Genomic DNA, 25,724 nt, shown 5'->3' on the forward strand with positions numbered 1-25,724 from the left:
TAATTCATCTCACAGAATTATATCTGGATTTCGTGGATCTCTTTGCGAGCCTTATTTCTGTGGAATCTGAGAACAGATATTTCGGATCCCTTTGAAGACTATAGGGCCAAAGGAAATATCCTCTGATAACAAAGAGAAAGAAGCTTTCTGAGAAACTTCTTTGTATTCTCTGAAATCATCTCAAAGAGTTACAGCTTTCCCCTCAAGAAGCCTTTCGCTAAGACAGTTCTTGTGGAATTGGCAAAGTGATATTTGGAAGCCCATAAAGGGCTATGGTGAAAAAGGAAATATCCTCAGATGAAACCTGGAAAGAAGCTTTCTGAGAAACTGCTTAGTGTTCTGTTAATTCATCTCACAGAGTTATATCTGTATTTCGTGAATCTCTTTGCTAGCCTTATTTCTGTTGATTATGAGAACAGATATTTCGGATCCCTTTGAAGACTATAGGGCCAAAGTAAATATCCTCAGATAACAAAGAGAAAGAAGCTTTCTGAGAAACTTCTTTGTGTTCTGTGAAATCATCGCACAGAGTGACAGCTTTCCCCTCAAGAAGCCTTTCGCTTAGACAGTTCTTGTGGAATTGGCAAAGTGATATTTGGAAGCCCATAGAGGGCTATGATGAAAAAGGAAATATCCTCAGATGAAATCTGGAAAGAAGCTTTCTGAGAAACTGCTTAGTGTTCTGTTAATTCATCTCACAGAGTTACATCTGTATTTCGTGGATCTCTTTGCTAGCCTTACTTCTGTGGAATCTGAGAAAAGATATTTCGGATGCCTTTGAAGAATATAGAGCCAAAGGAAATATCCTCCGATAACAAAGAGAAAGAAGCTTTCTAGAAACTTCTTTGTGTTCTCTGAAATCATCTCACAGAGTTACAGCTTTCCCCTCAAGAAGCCTTTCGCTAAGACAGTTCTTGTGGAACTGGCAAAGTGATATTTGGAAGCCCATAGAGGGCTATGCTGAAAAAGGAAATATCCTCAGATGAAATCTGGAAAGAAGCTTTCTGAGAAACTGCTTTGTGTTCTGTTAATTCATCTCACAGAGTTACATCCTGTATTTCGTGTATCTCTTTCCTAGCCTTATTTCTGTGGAATCTGAGAACAGATATTTCGTATCCCTTTGAAGACTACAGGGCCAAAGGAAATATCCTCCGATAACAAAGAGAAAGAAGCTTTCTGAGAAACTTTTTTGTGTTCTGTGAAATCACCTCACAGAGTTACAGCTTTTCACTCAAGAAGCCTTTCACTAAGACAGTTCTTGTGGAATTGGCAAAGTGATATTTGGAAGCCCATATAGGACTATGGTGAAAAAGGAAATATCCTCAGATGAAATCTGGAAAGAAGGTTTCTGAGAAACTGCTTACTGTTCTGTTAATTCATCTCAAAGAGTTATATCTGTATTTCGTGGATCTCTTTGCTAGCCTTATTTCTGTGGAATCTGAGAACACATATTTCGGATCCCTTTGAAGACTACAGGGCCAAAGGAAATATCCTCCGATAACAAAGAGAAAGAAGCTTTCTGAGAAACATCCTTGTGTTCTGTGCAATCATCTCACAGAGTTACAGCTTTACCCTCAAGAAGCCTTTCGCTAATACAGTTCTTTTGGAATTGGAAAAGTGATATTTGGAAGACCATAGAGGGCTATGGTGAAAAAGGAAATATCCTCAGATGAAATCTGGAAAGAAGCTTTCTGAGAAACTGTTTAGTATTCTGTTAATTCATCTCACAGAGTTACATCTGTATTTCGTGTATCTCTTTACTAGCCTTATTTCTGTGGAAACTGAGAAAAGATATTGCGGATCCCTTTGAAGAGTATAGGGCCAAAGGAAATATCCTTCGATAACAAAGAGAAAGAAGCTTTCTGAGAAACTTCTTTGTGTTCTCTGAAATCGTCTCACAGAGTTACACCTTTCCCCTCAAGAAGACTTTCTCTAAGACAGTTCTTGTGGAATTGGCAAAGTGATATTTGGAAGCCCATAGAGGGCTATGTTGAAAAAGGAAATATCCTCACATGAAATGTGGAAAGAAGCTTTCTGAGAAACTGCTTAGTGTTCTGTTAATTCATCTCAAAGAGTTATATCTGTATTTCGTGGATCTCTTTGCTAGCCTTATTTCTGTGGAATCTGAGAACAGATATTTCGGATCCCTTTGAAGACTACAGGGCCAAAGGAAATATCCTCCGATAACAAAGAGAAAGAAGCTTTCTGAGAAACTTCTTTTTGTTCTCTGAAATCATCTCAAAGAGTTACAGCTTGCCCCTCAAGAAGCCTTTCGCTTAGACGGTTCTTGTGGAATTGGCAAAGTGATATTTGGAAGCCCATAGAGGGCTATGGTGAAAAAGGAAATATCATAAGATGAAATCTGGAAAGAAGCTTTCTGAGAAACTGCTTAGTGTTCTGTTAATTCATCTCACAGAGTTACATCTGTATTTCGTGGATCTCTTTCTAGCCTTATTTCTGTGGAATCTGAGAACAGATATTTCGGATCCCTTTGAAGACTACAGGGCCAAAGGAAATATCCTCCGATAAGAAAGAGAAAGAAGCTTTCTGAGAAACTTCTTTGTGTTCTGTGAAATCAACTCACAGAGTTACAGCTTTCCCCTGAGGAAGCCTTTCGCTAAGACAGTTCTTGTGGAATTGGCAAAGTGATATTTGGAAGCCCATAGAGGGCTATTGTGAAAAACGAAATAGCCTCACATGAAATCTGCAAAGAAGCTTTCTGAGAAACTGCTTAGTGTTCTGTTAATTCATCTCACAGAGTTATATCTGTATTTCGTGGTTCTCTTTGCTAGCCATATTTCTGTGGAATCTGAGAACAGATATTTCGGATCCCTTTGAAGACTACAGGGCCAAAGGAAATATCCTCCGATAACAAAGAGAAAGAAGCTTTCTGAGAAACTTCTTTGTGTTCTGTGAAATCATCGCACAGAGTTACAGCTTTCCCCTCAAGAAGCCTTTCCATAAGACAGTTCTTGTGGAATTGCAAAAGTGATATTTGGAAGCCCATAGAGGGCTATGGTGAAAAAGGAAATATCCTCAGATGAAATCTGGAAAGAGGCTTTCTGATTAACTGCTTAGTGTTCCGTTAATTCATCTCACAGAGTTACATCTGTATTTCGTGGATCTCTTTGCTAGCCTTATTTCTGTGCAATCTGAGAACAGATATTTCGGATCCCTTTGAAGAATATCGGGCCAAAGGAAATATCCTCCGATAACAAAGAGAAAGAAGCTTTCTGAGAAACTTCTTTGTGTTCTGTGGAATCATCTCACAGAGTTACAGCTTTCCCCTCAAGAAGCCTTTCGCTAAGACAGTTCTTGTGGAATTGGCAAAGTGATATTTGGAAGCCCTTAGAGGGCTATGGTGAAAAAGGAAATATCCTCAGATGAAATCTGGAAAGAAGCTTTCTGAGAAACTGCTCTGTGATGTGTGACTTCCACTCTAAGACTTATATCTGTATTTCGTGGATCTCTCTGCTAGCCTTATTTCTGTGGAATCTGAGAACAGATATTTCGGATGCTTTTGAAGACTATAGGGCCAAAGGAAATATCCTCCGATAACAAAGAGAAAGAAGCTTTCTGAGAAACTTCTTTGTGTTCTGTGAAATCATCTCACAGAGTTACAGCTTTCCCCTCAAGAATCCTTTCGCTAAGACAGTTCTTGTGGAATTGGCAAAGTGATATTTGGAAGCCCATAGAGGGCTATGGTGAAAAAGGAAATATCCTCAGATGAAATCTGGAAAGAAGCTTTCTGGAAACGGATTAGTGTCTGTTAATTCATCTCACAGAGTTATATCTGTATTTCACGTATCTCTTTGCTAGCCTTATTTCTGTGGAATCTCAGAACAGATATTTCGGATCCCTTTGAAGACTACAGGGCCAAAGGAAATATCCTCCGATAGCAAAGAGAAAGAAGCTTTCTGAGAAACTTCTTTGTGTTCTGTGAAATCAACTCACAGAGTTACAACTTTCCCCTCAAGAAGCCTTTCGCTAAGACGGTTCTTGTGGAATTGGCAAAGTGATATTTGGAAGCCCATAGAGGGCTATGGTGAAAAAGGAAATATCCTCAGATGAAATCTGGAAAGAAGCTTTCTGAGAAACTGCTCTGTGATGTGTGTCTTCCACTCACAGAGTTACATCTGTATTACGTGAATCTCTTTCCTAGCCTTATTTCTGTGGAAACTGAGAAAAGATATTGCGGATCCCTTTGAAGACTATAGGGCCAAAGGAAATATCCTCCGATAACAAAGAGAAAGAAGCTTTCTGAGAAACTTCTTTGTGTTCTGTGAAATCATCTCACAGAGTTACAGCTTTACCCTCAAGAAGCCTTTCGCTAAGACAGTTCTTGTGGAATTGGCAAAGTGATATTTGGAAGCCCATAGAGGGCTATGGTGAAAAAGGAAATATCCTCAGATGAAATCTGGAAAGAAGCTTTCTGAGAAACTGCTTAGTGTTCTGTTAATTCACCTCACAGAGTTACATCTGTATTTCGTGGATCTCTTTGCTAGCCTTATTTCTGTGGAATCTGAGAACAGATATTTCGGATCCCTTTGAAGAGTATAGGGCCAAAGGAAATATCCTCGGAAAACAAAGAGAAAGAAGCTTTCTGAGAAACTTCTTTGTGTTCTGTGAAATCATCACACAGAGTTACAGCTTTCCCCTCAAGAAGCCTTTCGCTAAGACAGTTCTTGTGGAATTGGCAAAGTGATATTTGGAAGCCCATAGAGGTCTATGGTGAAAAAGGAAATATCCTCAGAAGAAATCTGGAAAGAAGCTTTCTTAGAAACTGCTTAGTGTTCTGTTAATTCATCTCACAGAGTTACATCTGTATTTCGTGGATCTCTTTGCTAGCCTTATTTCTGTGGAATCTGAGAACAGATATTTCGGATCCCTTTGAAGACTACAGGGCCAAAGGAAATATCCTCCGATCACAAAGAGAAAGAAGCTTTCTGAGAAACTTCTTTGTGTTCTGTGAAATCATCTCACAGAGTTACAGCTTTCCCCTCAAGAAGCCTTTCGCTAAGACAGTTCTTGTGGAATTGGCAAAGTGATATTTGGAAGCCCATAGAGGGCTATGGTGAAAAAGGAAATATCCTCACATGAAATCTGGAAAGAAGCTTTCTGAGAAACTGCTTAGTGTTCTGTTAATTCATCTCACAGAGTAATATCTGTATTTCGTGGTTCTGTTTGCTAGCCTTATTTCTGTGGAATCTGAGAACAGATATTTCGGATCCCTTTGAAGACTACAGGGCCAAAGGAAATACCCTCCGATAACAAAGAGAAAGAAGCTTTCTGAGAAACTTCTTTGTGTTCTGTGAAATCATCTCACAGAGTTACAGCTTTCCGCTCAAGACGCCTTTCGCTAAGACAGTTCTTGTGGAATTGGCAAAGTGATATTTGGAAGCCCATAGAGGGCTATGGTGAAAAAGGAAATATCCTCAGATGAAATCTGGAAAGAAGCTTTCTGATTAACTGCTTAGTGTTCTGTTAATTCATCTCACAGAGTTACATCTGTATTTCGTGGATCTCTTTGCTAGCCTTATTTCTGTGGAATCTGAAAACAGATATTTCGGATCCCTTTGAAGACTATAGGGCTAAAGGAAATATCCTCCGATAACAAAGAGAAAGAAGCTTTCTAAGTAACTTCTTTGTGTTCTCTGAAATCATCTCACAGAGTTACAGCTTTCCCCTCAGGAAGCCTTTCGCTAAGACAGTTCTTGTGGAATTGGCAAAGTGATATTTGGAAGCCCATAGAGGGCTATGGTGAAAAAGGAAATATCCTCAGATGAAATCTGGAAAGAAGCTTTCTGAGAAACTGCTTAGTGTTCTGTTAATTCATCTCACAGAGTTATATCTGTATTTCGTGGTTCTCTTTGCTGGCCTTATTTCTGTGGAATCTGAGAATAGATATTTCGGATCCCTTTGAAGACTACAGGGCTAAATGAAATATCTTCCGATAACAAAGAGAAAGAAGCTTACTGAGAAACTTTTTTGTGTTCCGTGAAATCACCTAACAGAGTTACAGCTTTCCCCTCAAGAAGTCTTTCGCTAAGACAGTTCTTGTGGAATTGGCAAAGTGCTATTTGGAAGCCCATACAGGACTATGGTGAAAAAGGAAATATCCTCACATGAAATCTGGAAAGAAGATTTCTGAGAAACTGCTTAGTGTTCTGTTAATTCATCTCACAGAGTTATATCTGTATTTCGTGCATCTCTTTGCTAGCCTTATTTCTTTTTAAACATGAGAACAGATATTTCGGATCCCTTTGAAGACTATAGGGCCGAAGGGAATATCCTCCGATAACAAAGAGAAAGAAGCTTTCTGACAAACTTCTTTGTGTTCTGTGAAATCATCGCACAGAGTTACAGCTTTCCCCTCAAGAAGCCTTTCGCTAAGACAGTTCTTGTGGAATTGGCAAAGAGATATTTGGACGCCCATGGAGGGGTATGTTGAAAAAGGAAATATCCTCAGATGAAATCTGGAAAGAAGATTTCTGAGAAACTGCTTAGTGTTCTGTTAATTCATCTCACAGAGTTACATCTGTATTTCGTCTATCTCTTTGCTAGCCTTATTTCTGTGGAATCTGAGAACCGATATCTCAGTTCCCTTTGAAGACTACAGGGCCAAAGGAAATATCCTCCGATAACAAAGAGAAAGAAGCTTTCTGAGAAACTTCTTTGTGTTCTGTGAAATCACCTCACAGAGTTACAGCTTTCCCTTCAAGAAGCCTTTCACTAAGACAGTTCTTGTGGAATTGGCAAAGTGATATTTGGAAGCCCACAGAGGGCTATGGTGAAAAAGGAAATATCCTCAGATGAAATCTGGAAAGAGGCTTTCTGATTAACTGTTTAGTGTTCCGTTAATTCATCTCACAGAGTTACATCTGTATTTCGTGGATCTCTTTGCTAGCCTTATTTCTGTGGAATCTGAGAACAGATATTTCGGATCCCTTTGAAGACTATAGGGCCAAAGGAAATATCCTCCGTTAACAAAGAGAAAGAAGCTTTCTGAGAAACTTCTTTGTGTTCGGTGAAATCATCGCACAGAGTTACAGCTTTCCCCTCAAGAAGCCTTTAGCTAAGACAGTTCTTGTGGCATTGGCAAAGTGATATTTGGAAGCCCATAGAGGGCTACTGTGAAAAAGGAAATAACCTCAGATGAAATCTGGAAAGAAGCTTTCTGAGAAACTGCTTAGTGTTCTGTTAATTCATCTCACAGAGTTACATCTGCATTTCGTGGATCTCTTTGCTAGCCTTATTTCTGTGGAATCTGAGAACAGATAATTCGGATCCCTTTGAAGACTACAGGGCCAAAGGAAATATCCTCCGATAACAAAGAGAAAGAAGCTTTCTGAGAAACTTCTTTGTGTTCTGTGAAATCATCTCACAGAGTTACAGCTTTCCCCTCAAGAAGCCTTTCGCTAAGACAGTTCTTGTGGAATTGGCAAAGTGATATTTGGAAGCCCACAGAGGGCTATGGTGAAAAAGGAAATATCCTCAGATGAAATCTGGAAAGAAGCTTTCTGAGAAACTACTTAGTGTTCTGTTAATTCACCTCACAGAGTTACATCTGTATTTCGTGGATCACTTTGCTAGCCTTATTTCTGTGGAATCTGAGAATAGATATTTCGGATCCCTAAGAAGACCACAGGGCCAAAGGAAATATCCTCCGATAACAAAGAGAAAGAAGCTTTCTGAGAAACTTCTTTGTGTTCTCTGAAATCATCTCACAGAGTTACAGCTTTCCCCTCAAGTAGCCTTTCGCTAAGACAGTTCTTGTGGAATTGGCAAAGAGATATTTGGAATCCCATATAGAACTATGGTGAAAAAGGAAATATCCTCAGATGAAATCTGGAAAGAAGCTTTCTGAGAAACTGCTTAGTGTTCTGTTAATTCATTTCACAGAGTTATATCTGTATTTTCTGGATCCCTTTGCTAGCCTTATTTCTGTTGAATCTGAGAACAGATATTTCGGATCCCTTTGAAGACAATCGGGCCAAAGGAAATATCCTCCGATAACAAAGAGAAAGAAGCTTTCTGAGAAATTTCTTTGTGTTCTGGGAAATCATCTCACAGAGTTACAGCTTTCCCCTCAAGAAGCCTTTCCCTAAGACAGTTCTTGTGGAATTGGCAAAGTGATATTTGGAAGCCCATAGAGGGCTATGGTGAAAAAGGAAATATCCTCAGATGAAATCTGGAAAGAAGCTTTCTGAGAAACTGCTTAGTGTTCTGTTAATTCATCTCACAGAGTTACATCTGTATTTCGTGGATCTCTTTGCTAGCCTTTTTTCTGTGGAATCTGATAACAGATATTTCGGATCCCGTTGAAGACTATAGGGCCAAAGGAAACATCCTCCGACAAGAAAGAGAAAGAAGCTTTCTGAGAAACTTCTTTGTGTTCTATGAAATCATCTCACAGAGTTACAGCTTTCCCCTCAAGAAACCTTTCGCTAAGACAGTTCTTGTGGAATTGGCAAAGTGATATTTGGAAGCCCATAGAGGGCTATGGTGAAAAAAGGAATATCCTCAGATGAAATCTGGAAAGAAGCTTTCTGAGAAACTGCTTAGTGTTCTGTTAATTCATCTCACAGAGTTACATCTGTATTTCGTGGATCTCTTTGCTAGCCTTATTTCTGTGGAATCTGAGAACAGATATTTCGGATCCCTTTGAAGACTACAGGGCCAAAGGAAATATCCTCCGATAACAAAGAGAAAGAAGCTTTCTGAGAAACTATTTTGTGTTCTGTGAAATCATCTCACAGAGTTACAGCTTTCCCCTGAAGAAGCCTTTCGCTAAGACAGTTCTTGTGGAATTGGCAAAGTGATATTTGGAAGCCCCTAGAGGGCTATGGTGAAAAAGGAAATATTGTCAGATGAAATCTGGAAAGAAGCTTTTTGAGAAACTGCTTAGTGTCTGTTAATTCATCTCACGGGGTTACATCTGTATTTCATGTATCTCTTTGCTAGCCTTATTTCTGTGGAATCTGAGAACAGATATTTCGGATTGCTTTGAAGACTACTGGGCCAAAGGAAATATCCTCCGTTAACAAAGAGAAAGAAGCTTTCTGAGAAACTACTTTGTGTTCTGTGAAATCATCGCACAGAGTTACAGCTTTCCCCTCAAGAAGCCTTTAGCTAAGACAGTTCTTGTGGAATTGGCAAAGTGATATTTGGAAGCCCATAGAGGGCTACTGTGAAAAAGGAAATAACCTCAGATGAAATCTGGAAAGAAGCTTTCTGAGAAACTGCTTAGTGTTCTGTTAATTCATCTCACAGAGTTACATCTGCATTTCGTGGATCTCTTTGCTAGCCTTATTTCTGTGGAATCTGAGAACAGATAATTCGGATCCCTTTGAAGACTACAGGGCCAAAGGAAATATCCTCCGATAACAAAGAGAAAGAAGCTTTCTGAGAAACTTCTTTGTGTTCTGTGAAATCATCTCACAGAGTTACAGCTTTCCCCTCAAGAAACCTTTCGCTAAGACAGTTCTTGTGGAATTGGCAAAGTGATATTTGGAAGCCCACAGAGGGCTATGGTGAAAAAGGAAATATCCTCAGATGAAATCTGGAAAGAAGCTTTCTGAGAAACTACTTAGTGTTCTGTTAATTCACCTCACAGAGTTACATCTGTATTTCGTGGATCACTTTGCTAGCCTTATTTCTGTGGAATCTGAGAATAGATATTTCGGATCCCTAAGAAGACCACAGGGCCAAAGGAAATATCCTCCGATAACAAAGAGAAAGAAGCTTTCTGAGAAACTTCTTTGTGTTCTCTGAAATCATCTCACAAAGTTACAGCTTTCCCCTCAAGTAGCCTTTTGCTAAGACAGTTCTTGTGGAATTGGCAAAGAGATATTTGGAATCCCATATAGAACTATGGTGAAAAAGGAAATATCCTCAGATGAAATCTGGAAAGAAGCTTTCTGAGAAACTGCTTAGTTTTCTGTTAATTCATTTCACAGAGTTATATCTGTATTTTCTGGATCCCTTTGCTAGCCTTATTTCTGTTGAATCTGAGAACAGATATTTCGGATCCCTTTGAAGACAATCGGGCCAAAGGAAATATCCTCCGATAACAAAGAGAAAGAAGCTTTCTGAGAAATTTCTTTGTGTTCTGTGAAATCATCTCACGGAGTCACAGCTTTCTCCTCAAGAAGCCTTTCGCTAAGACAGTTCTTGTGGAATTGGCAAAGTGATATTTGGAAGCCCATAGAGGGCTGTGGTGAAAAAGGAAATATCCTCAGATGAAATCTGGAAAGAAGTTTTCTGAGAAACTGCTCTGTGATGTGTGACTTCCATTCTCATAGTTACATCTGTATTTCGTGGATCTCTCTGCTAGCCTTATTTCTGTGGAATCTGAGAACAGATATTTCGGATCCCTTTGAAGACTATAGGGCCAAAGGAAATATCCTCCGATAACAAAGAGAAAGAAGCTTTCTGAGAAACTTCTTTGTGATCTGTGAAATCATCTCACAGAGTTACAGCTTTCCCCTCAAGAATCCTTTCGCTAAGACAATTCTTGTGGAATTGGCAACGTGATATTTGGAAGTCCATAGAGGGCTATGGTGAAAAAGGAAATATCCTCACATGAAATCTGGAAAGAAGCTTTCTGAGAAACTGCTTAGTGTTGTGTTAATTCATTTCACAGAGTTATATCTGTATTTCCTGGATCACTTTGCTAGACTTATTTCTGTTGAATCTGAGAACAGATATTTCGGATCCCTTTGAAGAATATAGGGCCAAAGGAAATATCCTCCGATAACAAAGACGAGGAAGCTTTCTGAGAAACTTCTTTGTGTTCTCTGAAATCATCTCACAGAGTTACAGCTTTCCCCTCAAGTAGCCTTTCGCTAAGACAGTTCTTGTGGAATTGGCAAAGAGATATTTGGAATCCCATATAGAACTATGGTGAAAAAGGAAATATCCTCAGATGAAATCTGAAAAGAAGCTTTCTGAGAAACTGCTTAGTGTTCTGTTAATTCATTTCACAGAGTTATATCTGTATTTTCTGGATCCCTTTGATAGCCTTATTTCTGTTGAATCTGAGAACAGATATTTCGGATACCTTTGAAGACAATCGGGCCAAAGGAAATATCCTCCGATAACAAAGAGAAAGAAGCTTTCTGAGAAATTTCTTTGTGTTCTGTGAAATCATCTCACGGAGTCACAGCTTTCCCCTCAAGAAGCCTTTCGCTAAGACAGTTCTTGTGGAATTGGCAAAGTGATATTTGGAAGCTCATAGAGGGCTATGGTGAAAAAGGAAATATCCTCAGATGAAATCTGGAAGGAAGCTTTCTGAGAAAGTGGTTAGTGTTCTGTTAATTCATCTCACAGAGTTACATCTGTATTTCGTGGATCTCTTTGCTAGGCTTATTTCTGTGGAATCTGAGACCAGATTTTTCGGATCCCGTTGAAGACTATAGGGCCAAAGGAAACATCCTCCGATAAAAAGAGAACGAAGCTTTCTGAGAAACTTCTTTGTGTTCTGGGAAATCATCTCACAGAGTTACAGCTTTCCCCTCAAGAAGCCTTTCCCTAAGACAGTTCTTGTGGAATTGGCAAAGTGATATTTGGAAGCCCATAGAGGGCTATGGTGAAAAAGGAAATATCATCAGATGAAATCTGGAAAGAAGGTTTCTGAGAAACTGCTTAGTGTTCTGTTAATTCATCTCACAGAGTTACATCTGTATTTCGTGGATCTCTTTGCTAGCCTTATTTCTGTGGAATCTGATAACAAATATTTCGGATCCCGTTGAAGACTATAGGGCCAAAGGAAACATCCTCCGACAAGAAAGAGAAAGAAGCTTTCTGAGAAACTTCTTTGTGTTCTATGAAATCATCTCACAGAGTTACAGCTTTCCCCTCAAGAAAGCTTTCGCTAAGACAGTTCTTGTGGAATTGGCAAAGTGATATTTGGAAGCCCATAGAGGGCTATGGTGAAAAAAGAAATATCCTCAGATGAAATCTGGAAAGAAGCATTCTGAGAAACTGCTTAGTGTTCTGTTAATTCATCTCACAGAGTTACATTTGTATTTCGTGGATCTCTTTGCTAGCCTTATTTCTGTGGAATCTGAGAACAGATATTTCGGATCCCTTTGAAGACTACAGGGCCAAAGGAAATATCCTCCAATAACAAAGAGAAAGAAGCTTTCTGAGAAACTTCTTTGTGTTCTGCGAAATCATCTCACAGAGTTACAGCTTTCCCCTGAAGAAGCCTTTCGCTAAGACAGTTCTTGTGAAATTGGCAAAGTGATATTTGGAATCCCTAGAGGGCTATGGTGAAAAAGGAAATATCCTCAAATGAAATCTGGAAAGAAGCGTTCTGAGAAACTGCTCTGTGATGTGTGACTTCCACTCACAGAGTTACATCTGTATTTCGTGGATCTCTTTGTTAGCCTTATTTCTGTGGAATCTGAGAATAGATATTTCGGATCCCTTTAAAGACTACACGGCCAAAGGAAATATCCTCCGATAACAAAGAGAAAGAAGCTTTCTGAGAAACTTCTTTGTTTTCTGTGAAATCATCTCACAGAGTTACAGCTTTCCCCTCAAGAAGCCTTTCCCTAAGACAGTTCTTGTGGAATTGGCAAAGTGATATTTGGAAGCCCATAGAGGGCTATGGTGAAAAAGGAAATATCCTCAGAGGAAATCTGGAAAGAAGTTTTCTGAGAAACTGCCTAGTGTTCTGTTAATTCATCTCAAAGAGTTATATCTGTATTTCGTGCATCTCTTTGCTACCCTTATTTCTGTGGTTTCTCAGAACAGATATTTCGGATCCCTTTGAAGACTATAGGGCCAAAGGAAATATTCTCCGATAACAAAGAGAAAGAAGCTTTTGGAGAAACTTCTTTGTGTTCTGTGAAATCATCGCACAGAGTTACAGTTTTCCCCTCAAGAAGCCTTTCGCTAAGACAGTTCTTGTGGAATTGGCAAAGTGATATTTGGAAGCCCATAGAGGGCTATGGTGAAAAAGGAAATATGCTCAAATAAATTTTGGAAAGAAGCTTTCTGAGAAACTGCTCTCTGATGTGTGACTTCCCCTCACAGAGTTACATCTGTATTTCGTGGATCTCTTTGCTAGCCTTATTTCTGTGGTATCTGAGAATAGATATTTCGCATCCCTTTAAAGACTACAGGGCCAAAGGAAATATCCTCCGATAACAAAGAGAAAGAAGCTTTTTGAGAAACTTCTTTGTGTTCTGTGAAATCACCGCACAGAGTTACAGTTTTCCCCTCAAGAAGCCTTTCGCTAAGACATTCTTGTGGAATTGGCAAAGTGATATTTGGAAGCCCATAGAGGGCTATAGTGAAAAAGGAAATATCCTCAGATGAAATCTGGAAAGAAGCTTTCTGAGAAACTGCTTAGTGTTCTGTTAATTCATCTCACAGAGCTACATCTGTATTTCGTGGATCTGTTTTCTAGCCTTATTTCTGTGGAATCTGAGAAGAGATATTTCGGATCCCTTTGAAGGCTATAGGGCCAAAGGAAATATCCTCCGATCACAAAGAGAAAGAAGCTTTCTGAGAAACTTCTTTGTGTTCTGTGAAATCAGCTCACAGAGTTACAGCTTTCCCCTCAAGGAGCCTTTCGCTAAGACAGTTCTTGTGGAATTGGCAAAATGATATTTGGAAGCCCATAGAGGGCTATGGTGAAAAAGGAAATATCCTCAGATGAAATCTGGAAAGAAGCTTTCTGAGAAACTGCTTAGTGTTCTGTTAATTCATCTCACAGAGTTACATCTGTATTTCGTGGATCTCTTTGCTAGCCTTATTTCTGTGGAATCTGAGAACAGATATTTCGGATCCCTTTGAAGGCTATAGGGCCAAAGGAAATATCCTCCGATAACAAAGAGAAAGAAGCTTTCTGAGAAATTTCTTTGTGTTCTGTGAAATCATCTCACAGAGTTACAGCTTTCCCCTGAAGAAACCTTTCGCTACGACAGTTCTTGTGGAATTGGCAAAGTGATACTTGGAAGCCCATAGAGGGCTATGGTGAAAAAGGAAATATCCTCAAATGAAATCTGGAAAGAAGCTTTCCGAGAAACCGCTCTGTGATGTGTGACTTCCACTCACAGAATTACATCTGTATTTCGTTCATCTCTTTGCTAGCCTTATTTCTGTGGAATCTGAGAACAGATATTTCGGATCCCTTTGAAGACTATAGGGCCAAAGGAAATATCCTCCGATAACAAAGAGAAAGAAGCTTTCTGAGAAACTTCTTTGTGTTCTGTGAAATCATCTCACAGAGTTACAGTTTTCCCCTCAAGAAGCCTTTCGCTAAGACAGTTCTTGTGGAATTGGCAAAGTGATATTTGGAAGCCCATAGAGGGCTATGGTGAAAAAGGAAATATCCTCAAATGAAATCTGGAAAGAAGCTTTCTGAGAAACTGCTCTGTGATGTGTGACTTCCACTCACAGAGTTACATCTGTATTTCGTGGTCTCTTTGCTAGCCTTATTTCTGTGGAATCTGAGAATAGATATTTCGCATCCCATTAAAGACTACAGGGCCAAAGGAAATATCCTCCGATAACAAAGAGAAAAAAGCTTTCTGAGAAACTTCTTTGCGTTCTGTGAAATCATCTCACAGCTTTACAGCTTTCCCCTCAAGAAGCCTTTCGCTAAGACAGTTCTTGTGGAATTGGCAACGTTATATTTGGAAGCCCATAGAGGGCTATGGTAAAAAAGGAAATATCGTCAGATGAAATCTGGAAAGAAGCTTTCTGAGAAAGTGCTTAGTGTTCTGTTAATTCATCTCACAGAGTTACATCTGTATTTCTTGGGTCTCTTTGCTAGCCTTATTTCTGTGGAATCTGAGAACAGATATTTCGGATCCCTTTGTAGACTATAGGGATAAAGGAAATATCCTCCGATAACAAAGAGAAAGAAGCTTTCTGAGAAACTTCTTTGTGTCCTGTGAAATCATCTCACAGAGTTACAGCTTTCCCCGGAAGAAGCCTTTCGTTAATACAGTTCTTGTGGAATTGGCAAAGTGATATTTGGAAGCCCATAGAGGTCTATAGTGAAAAACGAAATATCCTCAGATGAAATCTGGAAAGAAGCTTTCTGAGAAACTGGTTAGTGTTCGGTTAATTCATCTCACAGAGCTACATCTCTATTTCGCGGATCTGTTTGCTAACCTTATTTCTGTGGAATCTGATAACAGATATTTCGGATCCTTTTGAAGACTACAGGGCCAAAGGAAATATCCTCCGATAAAAAAGAGAAAGAAGCTTTCTGAGAAACTTGTTTGTGTTCTGTGAAATCATCTCACAGAGTTACAGCCTCCCCTCAAGAAGCCTTTCACTAATACAGTTCTTGTGGAATTGGCAAAGTGATATTTGGAAGCCCATAGAGGGCTATGGTGAAAAAGGAAATATCCTCAGATGAAATCTGGAAAGAAGCTTTCAGAGAAACTGCTTAGTGTTCTGTTAATTCATCTCACAGTTATATCTGTATTTCGTGGATCTCGTTTCTAGCCTATTTCTGTGGAATCTGAGAACAGATATTTCGGAACGCTTTGAAGACTATAGGGCCAAAGGAAATATCCTCCGATAACAAAGAGAAAGAAGCTTTCTGAGAAACTTCTTTGTGTTCTGTGAAATCATCTCACAGAGTTACAGCTTTCCCCTCAAGAAGCCTTTCGCTAAGACAGTTCTTGTGGAATTGGCAAAGTGATATTTGGAAGCCCATAGAGGGCTATGGTGAAAAAGGAAATATCCTCAGATGAAATCTGGAAAGAAGCTTTCTGAGAAACTGCTTAGTGTTCTGTTAATTCATCTCACAGAGTTACATCTGTATGTCGTGGATCTATTTGCTAGCCTATTTCTGTGGAATCTGAGAACAGATATTTCGGATCCCTTTGAAGACCACAGGGCAAAAGGAAATATCCTCCGATAACAAAGAGAAAGAAGCTTTCTGAGAAACTTCTTTGTGTTCTGTGAAATCATCTCACAGAGTTACAGCTTTCCCCTCAAGAAACCTTTCGCTAAGACAGTTCTTGTGGATTGGCAAAGTGATATTTGGAAGCCCATAGAGGGCTATGGTGAAAAAAGAAATATCCTCAGAAAAAATCTGGAAAGAAGCTTTCTGAGAAACTGCTTAGTGTTCTGTTAATTCATCTCACAGAGTTACATCTGTATTTCGTGGATCTCTTTGCTAGCCTTATTTCTGTGGAATCTGAGAACAGATATTTCGGATCCCTTTGAAGACTACAGGGCCAAAGGAAATATCCTCCGATAACAAAGAGAAAGAAGCTTTCTGAGAAACTTCTTTGTGTTCTGGGAAATCATCTCACAGAGTTACAGCTTTCCCCTGAAGAAGCCTTTCGCTAAGACAGTTCTTGTGGAATTGCCAAAGTGATATTTGGAATCCCATAGAGGGCTATGGTGAAAAAGTAAATATCCTCAAATGAAATCTGGAAAGAAGCGTTCTGAGAAACTGCTCTCTGATGTGTGACTTCCACTTACGGAGTTACATCTGTATTTCGTGGATCTCTTTGCTAGCCTTATTTCTGTGGAATCTGAGAATAGATATTTCGGATCCCTTTAAAGACTACAGGGCCAAAGGAAATATCCTCCAATAAGAAAGAGAAAGAAGCTTTCTGAGAAACTTCTTTGTTTTCTGTGAAATCATCTCACAGAGTTACAGCTTTCCTCTCATGAAGCTTTTCCCTAAGACAGTTCTTGGGGAATTGGCAAAGTGATATTTGGAAGCCCATAGAGGGCTTTGGTGAAAAAGGAAATATCCTCAGAGGAAATCTGGAAAGAAGCTTTCTGAGAAACTGCTTAGTGTTCTGCTAATTCATCTCACAGAGTTACATCTGTATTTCGTGGATCTCTTTGCAAGCCTTATTTCTGTGGAATCTGAGAACAGTTATTTCGGATCCCTTTGAAGACTACAGGGCCAAAGGAAATATCCTCCGATAACAAAGAGAAAGAAGCTTTCTGAGAAACTTCTTTGTGTTCTGTGAAATCATCTCACAGAGTTACAGCTTTCCCCTCAAGAACCATTTCGCTAAGACAGTTCTTGTGGAATTGGCAAAGTGATATTTGGAAGCCCATAGAGGGCTATGGTGAAAAAGGAAATATCCTCAGAGGAAATCTGGAAAGAAGTTTTCTGAGAAACTGCCTAGTGTTCTGTTAATTCATCTCGAAGAGTTACATCTGTATTTCGTGGATCTCTTTGCTAGCCTTATTTCTGTGGAATCTCAGAACAGATATTTCGGATCCCTTTAAAGACTATAGGGCCAAAGGAAATATCCTCCGATAACAAAGAGAAAGAAGCTTTCTGAGAAACTTCTTTGTGTTCTGTGAAATCATCGCACAGAGTTACAGTTTTCCCCTCAAGAAGCCTTTCGCTAAGACAGTTCTTGTGGAATTGCCAAAGTGATATTTGGAAGCCCATAGAGGGCTATGGTGAAAAAGGAAATATCCTCAGATGAAATCTGGAAAGAAGCTTTCTGAGAAACTGCTCTGTGATGTGTGACTTCCACTCACAGAGTTACATCTGTATTTCGTGGATCTCTTTGCTAGCCTTATTTCTGTGGAATCTGAGAATAGATATTTCGCATCCCTTTAAAGACTACAGGGCCAAAGGAAATATCCTCCGATATCAAAGAGAAAGAAGCTTTCTGAGATACTTCTTTGTTTTCTGTGAAATCATCTCACAGAGTTACAGCTTTCCCCTCAAGAAGCCTTCCCCTAAGACAGTTCTTGTGGAATTGGCAAAGTGATATTTGGGAGCCCATAGAGGGCTATGGTGAAAAAGGAAATATCCTCAGAGGAAATCGGGAAAGAAGCTTTCTGAGAAACTGCTTAGTGTTCTGTTAATTCATCTCACAGAGTTACATCTGTATTTCGTGGATCTCTTTGCTAGCCTTATTTCTGTGGAATCTGAGAACAGATATTTCGGATCCCTTTGAAGACTACAGGGCCAAAGGAAATATCCTCCGATAACAAAGAGAAAGAAGCTTTCTGAGAAACTTCTTTGTGTTCTGGGAAATCATCTCACAGAGTTACAGCTTTCCCCTGAAGAAGCCTTTCGCTAAGACAGTTCTTGTGGAATTGCCAAAGTGATATTTGGAATCCCATAGAGGGCTATGGTGAAAAAGTAAATATCCTCAAATGAAATCTGGAAAGAAGCGTTCTGAGAAACTGCTCTCTGATGTGTGACTTCCACTCACGGAGTTACATCTGTATTTCGTGGATCTCTTTGCTAGCCTTATTTCTGTGGAATCTGAGAATAGATATTTCGGATCCCTTTAAAGACTACAGGGCCAAAGGAAATATCCTCCGATATCAAAGAGAAAGAAGCTTTCTGAGATACTTCTTTGTTTTCTGTGAAATCATCTCACAGAGTTACAGCTTTCCCCTCAAGAACCATTTCGTTAAGACAGTTCTTGTCAAATTGGCAAAGTGATATTTGGAAGCCCATAGAGGGCTATGGTGAAAAAGTAAATATCATCAGATGAAATCTGTAAAGAAGCTTTCTGAGAAACTGCCTAGTTTTCTGTTAATTCATCTCTCAGAGTTACATCTGTATTTCGTGGATCTCTTTGCTAGCCTTATTTCTGTGGAATGTGAGAACACATATTTCGGATCCCTTTGAAGACTATAGGGCCAAAGGAAATATCCTCCGATAACAAAGAGAAAGAAGCTTTCTGAGAAACTTCTTTGTGTTCTGTGAAATCATCGCACAGAGTTACAGATTTCCCCTCAAGAAGCCTTTCGCTAAGACATTCTTGTGGAATTGGCAAAGTGATATTTGGAAGCCGATAGAGGGCTATAGTGAAAAAGGAAATATCCTCAGATGAAATCTGGAAAGAAGCTTTCTGAGAAACTGGTTAGTGTTTTGTAAATTCATCTCAGAGAGCTACATCTGTATTTCGTGGATCTGTTTCCTAGCCTTATTTCTGTGGAATCTGAGAACAGATATTTCGGATCCCTTTGAAGACTACAGGGCCAAACGAAATATCCTCCGATAAAAAAGAGAAAGAAGCTTTCTGAGAAACTTCTTCGTGTTCTGTGAAATCATCTCACAGAGTTACAGCTTTCCCCTCAAGAAGCCTTTCGCTAAGACAGTTCTTGTGGAATTGGCAAAATGATATTTGGAAGTCCATAGAGGGCTATGGTGAAAAAGGAAATATCCTCAAAAATAATCTGGAAAGAAGCTTTCTGAGAAACTGCTTAGTGTTCTGTTAATTCATCTCACAGAGTTACATCTGTATTTCCTGGATCTCTTTGCTAGTCTTATTTCTGTGGAATCTGAGAACAGATATTTCGGATCCCTTTGAAGGCTATAGGGCCAAAGGAAATATCCTCCGATAACAAAGAGAAAGAAGCTTTCTGAGAAACTTCTTTGTGTTCTGTGAAATCATCTCACAGAGTTACAGCTTTCCCCTGAAGAAGCCTTTCACTAAGACGGTTCTTGTGGAATTGGCAAAGTGATATTTGGAAGCCCATAGAGGGCTATGGTGATAAAGGAAATATCCTCAGATAAAATCTGGAAAGAAGCTTTCTGAGAAACTGCTCTGTGATGTGTGACTTCCACTCACAGAATTACATCTGTATTTCGTTCATCTCTTTGCTAGCCTTATTTCTGTGGAATCTGAGAACAGATATTTCGGATCCCTTTGAAGACTATAGGGCCAAAGGAAATATCCTCCGATAACAAAGAGAAAGAAGCTTTCTGAGAAACTTCTTTGTTTTCTGTGAAATCATCTCACAGAGTTACAGTTTTCCCCTCAAGAAGCCTTTCGCTAAGACAGTTCTTGTGGAATTGGCAAAGTGATATTTGGAAGCCCATAGAGGGCTATGGTGAAAAAGGAAATATCCTCAGATGAAATCTGGAAAGAAGCTTTCTGAGAAACTCCTTAGTGTTCTGTTAATTCATCTCACAGAGTTACATCTGTATTTCTTGGATCTCTTTGCTAGCCTTATTTCTGTGGAATCTGAGAACAGATATTTCGGATCCCTTTGAAGACTATAGGGCCAAAGGAAATATCCTCCGATAACAAAGAGAAAGAAGCTTTCTGAGAAACTTCTTTGTGTTCTCTGAAATCATCTCACAGAATTACAGCTTTCCTCTCAAGAAAACTTTCGCTAAGACGGTTCTTGTGGAATTGGCAAAGTGATATTTTGAAGCCCAGAGAGGCCTATGGTGATAAAGGAAATATCCTCAGATAAACTCTGGAAAGAAGCTTTCAGAGAATCGGCTTAGTGTTCTGTTAATTCATCTCACAGAGTTACATCTGTATTTCGTGGATCTCTTTGCTAGCCTATTTCTGTGGAATCTGAGAACAGATATTTCGGATCCCTTTGAAGACTATAGGGCCAAAGGAAATATCCTCCAATAACAAAGAGAAAGAAGCTTTCTGAGAAACTTCTTTGTGTTCTGGGAAATCATCTCACAGAGTTACAGCTTTCCTCTGAAGAAGCTTTTCGCTAAGACAGTTCTTGAGGAATTGCCAAAGTGATAATTGGAAGCCCCTAGAGGGCTATGGTGAAAAAGGAAATATCCTCAGACGAAATCTGGAAAGAAGTTTCTGAGAAACTGCTTAGTGTTCTGTCAATTCATGTCACAGAGTTACATCTGTATTTCGTGGATCTCTTTGCTAGCCTTATTTCTATGGAATCTGAGAACAGATATTTCGGATCCCTTTGTAGACTATAGAGCCAAAGGAAATATCTTCCAATAACAAAGAGAAAGAAGCTTTCTGAGAAACTTCTTTGTGTTCTGGGAAATCATCTCACAGAGTTACAGCTTTCCCCTCAAGAAGCCTTTCGCTAAGACAGTTCTTGTGGAATTGGCAAAGTGATATTTGGAAGCCCATAGAGGGCTACGGTGAAAAAGGAAATATCCTCAGATGAAATCTGGACAGAAGCTTTCTGAGAAACTGCTTAGTGTTCTGTTAATTCATCTCACAGAGTTACATCTGTATTTCGTGGATCTCTTTGCTAGCCTTATTTCTGTGGAATCTGAGAACAGATATTTCGGATCCCTTTGAAGACTACAGGGCCAAAGGAAATATCCTCCGATCACAAAGAGAAAGAAGCTTTCTGAGAAACTTCTTTGTGTTCTGTGAAATCATCTCACAGAGTTACAGGTTTCCCCTGAAGAAGCCTTTCGCTAAGACAGTTCTTGTGGAATTGGCAAAGTGATATTTGGAAGCCCATAGAGGGCTATGGTGAAAAAGGAAATATCCTCAAATGAAATCTGGAAAGAAGCGTTCGGAGAAACTGCTCTGTGATGTGTGACTTCCACTCACAGAGTTACATCTGTATTTCGTGGATCTCTTTGCTAGCCTTATTTCTGTGGAATCTGAGAATAGATATTTCGGATCCCTTTAAAGACTACAGGGCCAAAGGAAATATCCTCCGATAAGAAAGAGAAAGAAGCTTTCTGAGAAACTTCTTTGTTTTCTGTGAAATCATCTCACAGAGTTACAGCTTTCCCCTCAAGAAGACTTTCCCTAAGACAGTTCTTGTGGAATTGGCAAAGTGATATTTGGAAGCCCATAGAGGGCTATGGTGAAAAAGGAAATATCCTCAGAGTAAATCTGGAAAGAAGCTTTTTGAGAAACTGGTTAGTGTTCTGTTAATTCATCTCACAGAGTTACATCTGTATTTCGTGGATCTCTTTGCTAGCCTTATTTCTGTGGAATCTCAGAACAGATATTTCGGATCCCTTTGAAGACTATAGGGCCAAAGGAAATATCCTCCGATAACAAAGAGAAAGAAGCTTTCTGAGAAACTTCTTTGTGTTCTGTGAAATCATCTCACAGAGTTACAGTTTTCCCCTCAAGAAGCCTTTCTCTAAGACAGTTCTTGTGGAATTGGCAAAGTGATATTTGGAAGCCCATAGAGGGCTATGGTGAAAAAGGAAATATCCTCAAATGAAATCTGGAAGGAAGCTTTCTGAGAAACTGCTCTGTGATGTGTGACTTCCACTCACAGAGTTACATCTGTATTTCGTGGTCTCTTTGCTAGCCTTATTTCTGTGGAATCTGAGAATAGATATTTCGCATCCCATTAAAGACTCAAGGCCAAAGGAAATATCCTCCGATAACAAAGAGAAAGAAGCTTTCTGAGATACTTCTTTGTTTTCTGTGAAATCATCTCACAGAGTTACAGCTTTCCCCTCAAGAAGCCTTTCCCTAAGACAGTTCTTGTGGAATTGGCAAAGTGATATTTGGAAGCCCATAGAGGGCTATGGTGAAAAAGGAAATATCCTCAGAGGAAATCTGGAAAGAAGCTTTCTGAGAAACTGGTTAGTGTTCTGTTAATTCATCTCACAGAGCTACATCTGTATTTCGTGGATCTGTTTCCTAGCCTTATTTCTGTGGAATCTGAGAACAGATATTTCGGATCCCTTTGAAGACTACAGGGCCAAAGGAAATATACTCCGATAAAAAAGAGAAAGAAGCTTTCTGAGAAACTTCTTTGTGTTCTGTGAAATCATCTCACAGAGTTACAGCTTTCCCCTGAAGAAGCCTTTCGCTAAGACAGTTCTTGTGGAATTGGCAAAATGATATTTGGAAGCCCTTAGAGGGCTATGGTGAAAAAGGAAATGTCCTCAGATGAAATCTGGAAAGAAGCTTTCTGAGAGACTGCTTAGTGTTCTTTTAATTCATCTCACAGAGCTACATCTGTATGTCGTGGATCTCTTTGCTAGCCTTATTTCTGTGGAATCTGAGAACAGATATTTCGGATCCCTTTGAAGGCTATAGGCAAAAGGAAATATGCTCCGATAACAAGGAGAAAGTAGCTTTCTGAGAAACTTCTTTGTGTTCTGTGAAATCATCTCACAGTGTTACAGCTTTCCCCTCAAGAAGGCTTTCGCTAAGACAGTTCTTGTGGAATTGGCAAAGTGATATTTGGAAGCCCATAGAGGGCTATGGTGAAAAAGGAAATATCCTCAGATGAAATCTGGAAAGAAGCTTTCTGAGAAGCTGCTTAGTGTTCTGTTAATTCAACGCACAGAGTTACATCTGTATTTCGTGGATCTCTTTGCTAGCCTTATTTCTGTGGAATCTGAGAACAGACATTTTGGATCCCTTTGAAGGCTATAGGGCCAAAGGAAATATCCTCCGATAACAAAGAGAAAGAAGCTTTCTGAGAAATTTCTTTGCGTTCTGTGAAATCATCTCACAGCTTTACAGCTTTCCCCTCAAGAAGCCTTTCGCTAAGACAGTTCTTGTGGAATTGGCAAAGTGATATTTGGAAGCCCATAGAGGGCTATGGTAAAAAAGGAAATATCCTCAGATGAAATCTGGAAAGAAGCTATCTGAGAAAGTGCTTAGTGTTCTGTTAATTCATCTCACAGAGTTACATCTGTATTTCTTGGGTCTCTTTGCTAGCCTTATTTCTGTGGAATCTGAGAACAGATATTTCGGATCCCATTTTAGACTATAGGGCCAAAGGAAATATCCTCCGATATCAAAGAGAAAGATGCTTTCTGAGAAACTTCTTTGTGTTCTGTGAAATCATCTCACAGAGTTACAGCTTTCCCCGGAAGAAGCCTTTCATTAATACAGTTCTTGTGGAATTGGCAAAGTGATATTTGGAAGCCCATAGAGGTCTATAGTGAAAAACGAAATATCCTCAGATGAAATCTGGAAAGAAGCTTTCTGAGAAACTGGTTAGTGTTCGGTTAATTCATCTCACAGAGCTACATCTCTATTTCGTGGATCTGTTTGCTAGCCTTATTTCTGTGGAACCTGATAACAGATATTTCGGATCCTTTTGAAGACTACAGGGCCAAAGGAAATATCCTCCGATAAAAAAGAGAAAGAAGCTTTCTGAGAAACTTCTTTGTGTTCTGTGAAATCATCTCACAGAGTTACAGCCTCCCCTCAAGAAGCCTTTCACTAAGACAGTTCTTGTGGAATTGGCAAAGTGATATTTGGAAGCCCATAGAGGGCTATGGTGAAAAAGGAAATATCCTCAGATGAAATCTGGAAAGAAGCTTTCAGAGAAACTTCTTAGTGTTCTGTTAATTCATCTCACAGAGTTATATCTGTATTTCGTGGATCTCGTTTCTAGCCTATTTCTGTGGAATCTGAGAACAGATATTTCGGATCCCTTTGAAGACTATAGGGCCAAAGGAAATATCCTCCGATAACAAAGAGAAAGAAGCTTTCTGAGAAACTTCTTTGTGTTCTGTGAAATCATCTCACAGAGTTACAGCTTTCCCCTCAAGAAACCTTTCGCTAAGACAGTTCTTGTGGAATTGGCAAAGTGATATTTGGAAGCCCTTAGAGGGCTATGGTGAAAAAAGAAATATCCTCAGAAAAAATCTGGAAAGAAACTTTCTGAGAAACTGCTTAGTGTTCTGTTAATTCATCTCACAGAGTTACATCTGTATTTCGTGGATCTCTTTGCTAGCCTTATTTCTGTGGAATCTGGGAACAGATATTTCGGATCCCTTTGAAGACTACAGGGCCAAAGGAAATATCCTCCGATAACAAAGAGAAAGAAGCTTTCTGAGAAACTTCTTTGTGTTCTGGGAAATCATCTCACAGAGTTACAGCTTTCCCCTGAAGAAGCCTTTCGCTAAGACAGTTCTTGTGGAATTGCCAAAGTGATATTTGGAATCCCATAGAGGGCTATGATGAAAAAGGAAATATCCTCAAATGAAATTTGGAAAGAAGCGTTCTGAGAAACTGCTCTCTGATGTGTGACTTCCACTCACGGAGTTACATCTGTATTTCGTGGATCTCTTTGCTAGCCTTATTTCTGTGGAATCTGAGAATAGATATTTCGGATCCCTTTAAAGACTACAGGGCCAAAGGAAATATCCTCCGATAAGAAAGAGAAAGAAGCTTTCTGAGAAACTTCTTTGTTTTCTGTGAAATCATCTCACAGAGTTACAGCTTTCCTCTCATGAAGCTTTTCCCTAAGACAGTTCTTGGGGAATTGGCAAAGTGATATTTGGAAGCCCATAGAGGGCTATGGTGAAAAAGGAAATATCCTCAGATGAAATCTGGAAAGAAGCTTTCTGAGAAACTGCTTAGTGTTCTGCTAATTCATCTCACAGAGTTACATCTGTATTTGGTGGATCTCTTTGCTAGCCTTATTTCTGTGGAATCTGAGAACAGTTATTTCGGATCCCTTTGAAGACTACAGAGCCAAAGGAAATATGCTCCTATAACAAAGAGAAAGAAGCTTTCTGAGAAACTTCTTTGTGTTCTGTGAAATCATCTCACAGAGTTACAGCTTTCCCCTCAAGAACCATTTCGCTAAGACAGTTCTTGTGGAATTGGCAAAGTGATATTTGGAAGCCCATAGAGGGCTATGGTGAAAAAGGAAATATCCTCATAGGAAATCTGGAAAGAAGTTTTCTGAGAAACTGCCTAGTGTTCTGTTAATTCAGCTCGAGGAGTTACATCTGTATTTCGTGGATCTCTTTGCTAGCCTTATTTCTGTGGAATCTCAGAACAGATATTTCGGATCCCTTTAAAGACTATAGGTCCAAAGGAAATATCCTCCGATAACAAAGAGAAAGAAGCTTTCTGAGAAACTTCTTTGTGTTCTGTGAAATCATCGCACAGCGTTACAGTTTTCCCCTTAAGAAGCCTTTCGCTAAGACAGTTCTTGTGGAATTGGCAAAGAGATATTTGGAAGCCCATAGAGGGCTATGGTGAAAAAGGAAATATCCTCAGATGAAATCTGGAAAGAAGCTTTCTGAGAAACTGCTCTGTGATGTGTGACTTCCACTCACAGAGTTA

This window comes from Macaca fascicularis, chromosome 20, assembly GCF_037993035.2.
Source record: "Macaca fascicularis isolate 582-1 chromosome 20, T2T-MFA8v1.1".
NCBI lineage: Eukaryota > Metazoa > Chordata > Mammalia > Primates > Cercopithecidae > Macaca > Macaca fascicularis.